The sequence below is a fragment of the Dipteris shenzhenensis genome, chromosome 17 (assembly GCF_047967505.1).
Source record: "Dipteris shenzhenensis isolate YYH24624 ecotype China chromosome 17, Dip_SZ_1.0, whole genome shotgun sequence".
Classification (NCBI taxonomy): domain Eukaryota; kingdom Viridiplantae; phylum Streptophyta; class Polypodiopsida; order Gleicheniales; family Dipteridaceae; genus Dipteris; species Dipteris shenzhenensis.
In genome coordinates this window covers 30421272-30429844 of record NC_141612.1, presented here as the reverse complement: position 1 = coordinate 30429844, position 8573 = coordinate 30421272, and positions in this window count along the sequence as shown.

Below are 8573 nucleotides of genomic sequence, written 5' to 3'. Positions count from 1 at the left end.
TTCATAGCGTTTTGGCTTTAGCTACCCAGGGAAGTTGGCCCGTGTTTCAGATAGATGTGAAATCCGCCTTTCTGAATGGAGATCTCAAGGAGGAGGTATACGTGGAACAACCACTAGGTTTTGAGATCCCCAGTTTAGAAGGTAAAGTTTGCAAACTGAAGAAGGCACTTTATGGGCTGAAACAGGCCCCACGAGCGTGGTACCAGTGAATTGATGCCTACTTTCTACAAAACGGGTTCAGGAGGAGCCCATCTGATGCAAATTTGTATATCTTCAGAGAAGGAGGCAGGTGTATGATCGTGGTCCTTTATGTGGACAACCTTGTCATAACAGGGAACCATGAAGAGAAGATCTCGCAGATGAAGCATTTGCTAGGAAGAGAGTTTGAAATGACAGACCTCGGACTGATGCATTTCTGTTTGGGGATTGAAGTTTGGCAGGAGCCAAAATAGATCTTCATTTCACAGCTGAAATATGCTGGAGAGATACTGAAGGTATTTGGCATGGCTGAGTGCAAGACAGTTGGTACCCCTATGGAGGTTGACATGAAGCTCTCAAACGAGGATTCATAACCATTGTTGGATGAAGCGAAGTACAGAAGGCTTGTGGGTAGCTTGATTTACTTGTGCAACACACGGCCGGACATCAGTTTTGCGACTGGTGTACTAAGCAGGTTTTCCAATAAGCCCCGGGAGAACCATTGAAGGGCAAGGATACAGGTGTTGAAATACATCAAAGGCACACTTGATTATGTCATCACCTATACCAAGGGCAACATCTTGACCGGATTCTGTGACTCAGATTGGGCAGGAGACATGGACAGTAGGAGATCAGTGACAGGGTACTGTTTCTCACTTGGATCTGGAGTTGTGTCATGGGTCAGCAAGAAGCAACCCACAGTTGCTCTTTCTTCTACCGAGGCCGAGTACAAATCTACATGCTTTGCTTCTTGCGAGGCAATGTGGGTGAGGAGGATTTTTGGGGACATGGGTGCAGTGTAGAACAAGCCTACGCAGTTATCATGTGACAATCAGAGTTGCATGGCGATTGCAAAGAACTCAGTGTTCCATGCTCGCACAAAACACATTGAGATTCAATATCACTTTGTATGCGAGCTCATCATGGATGGAGAGGTCGACTTGGTGTACTGTCTGACTACAGAGAATGCTGCAGACATCTTCATGAAGGCTCTTGGAAGAGACTTGCTGGAGAGGCATCTTCATCGACTTGGCATTGGGCCGAAAAAGTAAGTTCACTTGCGGGTGGACATTGAGGGAGGGTGTTAGATATCAATGCTCCACTCTCGTGTAACTACGCAGGAACGAGCTAACTCTACTTATAAGCCCCCATATGAGGAGAAGGCATTTTAGTAGCTCAGTTATCCAATAGGTCCTGGTTTGGACACCAGATGGGGGCCATGTGTGGCCTGATGGCTGGACGGCTTCAGATAGAGTTGGCACACCGCCAACTAGGCTACATGCAAGTGCGGGAAGGCATCCCTTGACTGACCACACTGAGGGTAGATGGAGCATTTCTTGAGGCAGCCCACTCTTGGGTTGCAGGGCCCGTTTGGAGCCTCAGATGATCCCGGATGGCTCTGGGCCGAATGGCGACCATAGGTTAGTTGCTATGTTTTGCGCTTCGGTTCTATCGTATAGTCGGTGGCCTATTTCGGGACCGATCATTTTAGGTGGACTGGGTCAGTCACCCAATTAACCCTAACCGACTACGACTAGTGGCTATATAAGAGCAAGCCCGTGAAGCCCATTGTATCATTGGCTACAGCAACCTTGATTCCTTAGCATCCAGCCTCCATCTTCTACTGTTTCCAGCACACCATCGAAGCTTCTTTCACAGCAGTGCACGGTTGGGAGGTAGCGCCATCTATTGTATCAGTTCTACATTAATCAAATTTTTGATTCTCCATACTATCTTGTTTTCTCTCTTGCGTACGAGATCCTGTTATCTGTTGAGCACAGACGTTGTATTATTTTCTTACAAGAAGATGTCTAAGTGATTTAGCATATACCATAAGACATGCTCAAGCCACAAAATGGAGGATTTACAGGAGAAATTGGTCTTCTTTATAAGGCAGGTACATTTAATGTAAGGGCGAAACACATTCCAACAGTTTTTGACATAGTAATTGTCATCGTTGTTTGAGAAGCCAGAGTCATGTCAGTTGGAGCCTTTGGAGTGAAAAAAGATCTCCTTAGTGAGACCACACTTGGAGTGATCAACGGTTTTAAGAAAGAAGGGAATGCTGAGGAAGTAATTGGAATTCAAATGCTGACGACCATGGTAGGCGTCATTTTTGCATTGTTCGACCTCTTTGGAAGTGAGGTTACAAAGGAAAGCGAGAGAGTGGATGGTGAAAGGGGCAAGGAAGGTGAGATTGTCGAGGCACCAGATTTTGTGATCAAGCAAAGGGGCCTTCATTTCAATGTGTCTGGAGGGGAGTAGTGGTACACATGAGGTGAAGTTCTTCAATTCCTTTCCTTCAAGGGGTTGAGGAGATTGGGAGTGAGACTGGGAGAGGGTCTCAAAAGAAGCTTTGTCCTCAGGGAAGAGGAGGTCAAGGTTGATGAAGGAATGAAAGGTGCTATTAGGAGAAGCAAGGCCAGCGGGGATGTGGAGCGGGAAGGCACCTTTGAGGATGAGTATGTCGTTGGCAAGGCTACGGATGATGGAGTGATACTCATTAAGAGCAGTAGTATCATCGAGGTCAATTGCGAAAAGATTATCAGTGACTCTTTGAAGTCTTACTAGAGTGCCATCAGTTTCAGAGCGGGAGAATTTTAGAAGTTTAGCCCAATCATTGAAGGAGAGGGTTTTGATGAGTAAAGGGGAGTTTTTCGCCAAAGCGTTAAGATCGTGAGTCCTAATAAAAGAAAAGAACTCAAAAACCTAGATGCAGGAGAGTATTTCCTGAGAAGCGGGAGAGGGAGCAAGAAGTGGGTTGTTGAGGGTCTATGACTGGAGCGAGACATCCCAAGAATGTTTCTGAAAAGGAGGGGAGAAAAGAGGAAAATCAAGCTAGATAAGGGAGTCAAAAAGCCAAATAACGGACTTGATGACTTAAAGATCCTATGTGCAAGTGTCCAAAGTTGTAGGAGAAAGTGTCTGTGTGTAGTAGACATTTACAACACCCATTTCCATAGTGAAGAGTAGACAAATTTGGAGTAGAAAAGAGAAATGTTTAACAAATAAACTTTGCAATAAACATCCACAAAAAATAAAGTAGCATCATTAAAGGATGAACAATTTTTTCCAAAAGAGAAAAAGTGAGCAGTAGAGCTTTGATAAGTCGTTGTTGGCAGCATCACTTTTATTGAAGAGGGGAGTGTGCCTACCTCCCACCATCCAATAAGCAAAATAGTGAGAAGCAATTTTAGCTTTTGTTGGGAAGACAGGTGTCATGAACACCCCTCCCTTGTTATCGGAGTCACAATAAAGCTAATGCTAGGCCAAATGTTTATCAAGCTTTAAGGAGTGATACTAGTGAACCATTGTAAAGAACATTTAAAGCACATTTTATAGAAATACTAGGAAGAAGGTTAGCAAGAATAGTCTGAAGTTTAAGGAGCGAAAATGATGGATTTTAGTAGAGAAAAAGGGTTTAATTTAAAAACCAAGATGTTTAGAAATAAGAGAGGTAATAATCTAAAGTTTGTAAACTAAGGAATAAATGTAGACAAGGCAAAGCTATGTAAGGGATCATAGAAAACATATTTTTTAAAGAAAATGGGAAAAAGTCACCACAGATTAATCGGAAGACAAAGACAAGGAGTTTTTTTTTAAAAACCTTAACTAAGAGAGGAAATAACATAAAAAAGAAAAGGGGAAATTTAAAATAAACAATCTAGCTAATTGGGAGATTAATGTGGATTTTCACATGAACAAGGAGAGTGAGAGTAAAGTAACAGGAGAGGGGTAAGGGGTAAATAGGGAGAGAGATAAGAGAGAGAGAGGGGGGGGGGGTTGTGTTCAATGAAAAAGTAAAAAAAGGGACCTGAGAGTCCATGGCGGGCGCGAAGTCCGTGCAAATGCACAGAGATCAATAGAGCCTTCAAGGGGGAAGCCATACGGATGCACAATGAAGGCGCAGACCAGAGCAGAGGGAAGCAGAGGTGTCGCAGTAGAGGTGAATGTAGGTACAATGATTGGGAGAACGACAAGTGGGGGCAGACAGTAGCAGCAGAGCCGCGTCAGATGGCGTCAGATGGCAGTGGGACTTTGGGAGCGCAAGGCACGAGGTAGAGTAATGGAGAGGCTTGTAGGTTGCGGGGGTAGGACACGCGATTTAGAGTTTATTATTTATATAAGAGAGGAGGTCGGGGGAGTCGGGACTCGGAGACAGGAGCATCGGGTAAGTAGGGGGTCTGTAGAAAATTTGGGAAGGCGGGCAATCAAGGGGCACTAAGGAAGAGGGGGAGCATGAGTTATTAGTTGTAGTTAATAAGTGAGTGCATGGGCAGGGGTTACGTGTAGGGTCGTGGAGGCACATAGTGGGCAAGAAATGATCAGAGAGGACTTGCAGTTAAGGTGTAGTTAGTGGAGAGAATAGAAGCCGCACCACAGTCGATGAATGGAGAGGAAAGCAGGGTCAATGAGCACGATACTCAAAAGCTCGATCATAGAAAGTAATCAAGTAAGGCTTTAGACTCTATAGAGGTGGGAAGAGTATCCGGTACTGAGCGGTGCGCACACGGGTAGGGTGCGGCAGTCGAGGAGGGGTGTTGGAGTCGAGGGCTCTTGGGTAGCAGATAGTGAAGAATGCCAGCGGAAGGCGAAGTAAGGAAGAGGGGAGTAAGTGCAGGCAGAGAAGCTGTGGGCCACAGGGTGTAGCTAGCTGGGGACAGAGTTGTAGAGGGCATAAGGCTGGGTAAGCTTAGAGTTTGAGGTGGATGGAGACTAGCTGGGGACAGAGTTGTAGAGGGCATAAGGCCGTGGGTAAGCTTAGAGTTTGAGGTGGGGAGGGAAGTAAAGAGGTAGGCTTATTAGAGGGGTAGCCGAGGGAGGGGAGTTAGGAGCCTGGGGATGTTTAATGGTTTTTTGGGAAGGTGGGCCATCAATGGAAGTTAAGAAGATGAGAGGTGTAGGGCATGAGGACCTGGGAGCGTGACAATCGAGTGTAGAGAGCCAGTAGGTCACGGATCAAGGTGTGAAGCAAGAATCAAGGCATAGAATGCGGGTGTAGGGAATTTGGGGGTTCGATTTATTAAGGAAGGTATAAGGAAAGGCAAGGGGGGGGGGTAGTTTGGTTTGGGGATTAGTAGGATACATAGGATTATTAGAAGGAATAAGGGGAAGTTAGGGAAGGAAGGTGGGATAGGGGAGAATAGGGAAAGAAAGGGAAAATAGGGGAAATAGGGGAAAGTTAGGGAAAGATATGGATAATAGGGGAAAGTAGCGGAAAATTAGGGGAAAATAGGGGAATTAGGGAAAATAGGGGAAGTTAGAAAAAAATAGGGGAAAACTTAGGGAAAAAAGGAAAAAATAGGGAAAATTAGGGAGAGAATAGAAAATTTATTTTTGAAAAACCTAAGGAAGATTTATGAACTTTAGGAATTTAACTAAAAACGTTTTAAAGATAAATTAGGATAGTAGTGGAGAAGTCAGGAAGGGAGAGGTTTTAATGGGGGGAATTTAGGAAAAAGAGGAGAGATGGATAGGGGAAAGGAAAAAATGTGTGAAGAGATGGAAAGAAATTAAGAGAGATAGTGCAGTAAGGGGAAGGAGTTTTATTTTTTAAAAAGGAAAATATTAGAAAAAAGTTAATTTTAAAAAAGGGCCAAGGGAAGGGGGGGGGTTAGGGCCCTTGACTCCAACACCCCTCCTCAACTGCCGCACCCTGCCCGTGTGCACACCGCTCAATATTGGATACTCTTCCCACCTCTATAGAGTCTAAAGCCTCACTTGATTAGCTTCTACAATCGAGCTTTCGAGTACCGCGCTCACTGACCCCGGTGCAGCTTCTGTTCTCTGCACTAACTACACCTTGACTGCAAGTCCTCTCTGACCATTTCTCGCCCACCGTATGCCTCCACGACCCATCACTTGCGTGCAACCTCGTAGTTCGTGCGTATCATCACGCCCAATCTTCACCACCCTCATCACCCCTGGACATGGATTCACAGGTTCTTCTATCTCTTATTTCATTTTGATTATTCCCCCCCCCCCCTTTTCTTTTCCCCTTAGCTCTATAAAGCACCCCCTTAGCTCTTTTTTTTTCTCTCTCTTACCTATTAATATCTTCTTTATTACCCCCTGCTTCTCTCTGTTATAACAATCTCCATTCCTTTTTTCTCCCTCCTACCTAGTTACGAGAGAGAGAGAGAGAGAGAGAGAGAGAGAGAGGTCCAATGGACCAAGGCCCTATGAGCTTAATTTTGTCCTCTACCACTATCTCCTAGTCATTGAGAGTGGCTAGTATCTTCATGTAGAGGAACACAACCATTGCAAACAGATCATTGTAAAAGGACAAGTTACTATGATGTGACTTGCTAATAGAATTGTGGCATTGTTGTTTCCATTTGCTAAGTTGTGCCTTGTTGTTAGCATAAGAGATCTAAGATATTGCAGTATATTAGTCATTTTATATGATTTTTCTTTTCCACTATAGCTCACAAGAGATTACCCCCCCCCCAAAGAACACTTTTTGTTAATGTTCTAAGGAATGGCCTATAATGGTTTGATCTAATCCTAAGTTACTAGTAGACCATTGAGCTTTCCTAAGTTGCTAATAGATCATTGACCATTGCATATAATGGTTTGATCTAATCGTAAGTTCTAATAGACCATTAAGCTTTCCTAGATGACACAATGAATCCTAATCCATGTGTCCAAATATACCCACATGTTTTCTCATGACTAATGGGCTTGGCCTATAAATCCTATTCCTGTGCAAACCAACACTCTGACGCCAATTCCATGGGCTTATGGGAGGAAGGTACCTTCCCATCCTTAGCAAGCACCATAGAGCTAGGAAGGCATTATGAGAACCAGTGCAAAACAAAAAGAGGGGGGGGGGGGGGGGGGGGCGGCACCTTCCATGCATTTTTATTTTTTTTTTTGATTATTTATTTATATTCACACACACACACACACACACACACGTATGCATGTTTGGGGGGATACGGCAAGGACAAGGGCAATGCATGCATGTGAAGGTTAAGTTTCTCATACTATAACTTTTTTCACAAACATCCTCTTCACTAGGAGATTGGTCCAAGACAAAAAGTAATACCCTCAATCACATACCTTCAAAGTTTTGTTTGGACTTTTGTACCTATGATATTTGCTAGATGTCATGCTTAATAAAGGCACACTATATATAGTGCAGAATCTCTAGTGTGAACACAATTTCTATTATATACCATAAGCCTCAAATTTTAAACCAAACCATATTTCCTTAATGTAACTATGCTCTCTAAGTCTTTAATCCATCATGAAGATGCTTAAAACATAATTATTTTACCTCTTTAGTACAAATTCATGGATAGGATTCTCTCTCAGAGAGCATGTTTAGGAACACCCGTCAACTATACTCAACATATATGATAGAATTATTACATATAGCCTACATCCTATTCATGGGCCAAAATTATCTTTTAAAATTACGATGTGCAAGAGTCATGCAAGAGTCGAGGCATTTGAACCCATGCACATGTAAACTAGTAAGGTCACCTAGTGGATTACAAAGATATACACTAGTATGATGATCTAAAACATAAGAGAAGGAGATCAACCTCAACGTCAAGGACATGGCCTTGAAGCCTAAAACAAACCTATGAACAATTTAATGAGCAAATCGTGAAGACAAGGGAGAAAGGAGCATTCTAAGTACTTGATCAAATGGAAATCAAAGGATAAACTTAATGCAGATACATTGATGTCAAAGGATCAACTTAAAGATAGATATTGTCTTATTGGCAAAAACTAACAGAAGAAAAGATACAATATTATGTTTAACAAGGGGTGTTTGATGCAAAGCTTGTGGTTGCTCATGGTGAAACGTTCATGAGGTGTTGTAGAGATTAATGACCATAACCTGTCAGTTCAGAAGCATGCAAAAATGTGGCATGATATTTCATTATACACAACAATTTCTTGAGAGAAGATAGGAGAATTAGCAATGCATAAGGACATACCCACCTTATGGAGGGCTAACATTAGGGACAAGCCAAAGTTACAAACCACTATCTTCCACCATCGCTCATACTCACCACATTCAAGAAGCTCAATCATTAATAGCTCCATAATATAGAAACCTAACACGCATGAACCTTACTAGTCATGTTGTGAAAATAGATTACATGTCCAACTAAAATAAGAATCCAAATGGGTACAAAATCTAACTGAGCAGATTGCAGGTCCACACTTCCAAACCCACTACAAAACTGCACCATTTCCAAAACTAACACATAAAACATTGTATTTTGAGTCCAATGCTGAAAGCCACATTTCACGATACAAGGTCTTCACGAGACAAATGCTCCTGGGGTGTGGTGCAAACCTTGGCAGACTTTCTGAAAATCACAAAACCAACATTCTGCTTATGAATACCATGC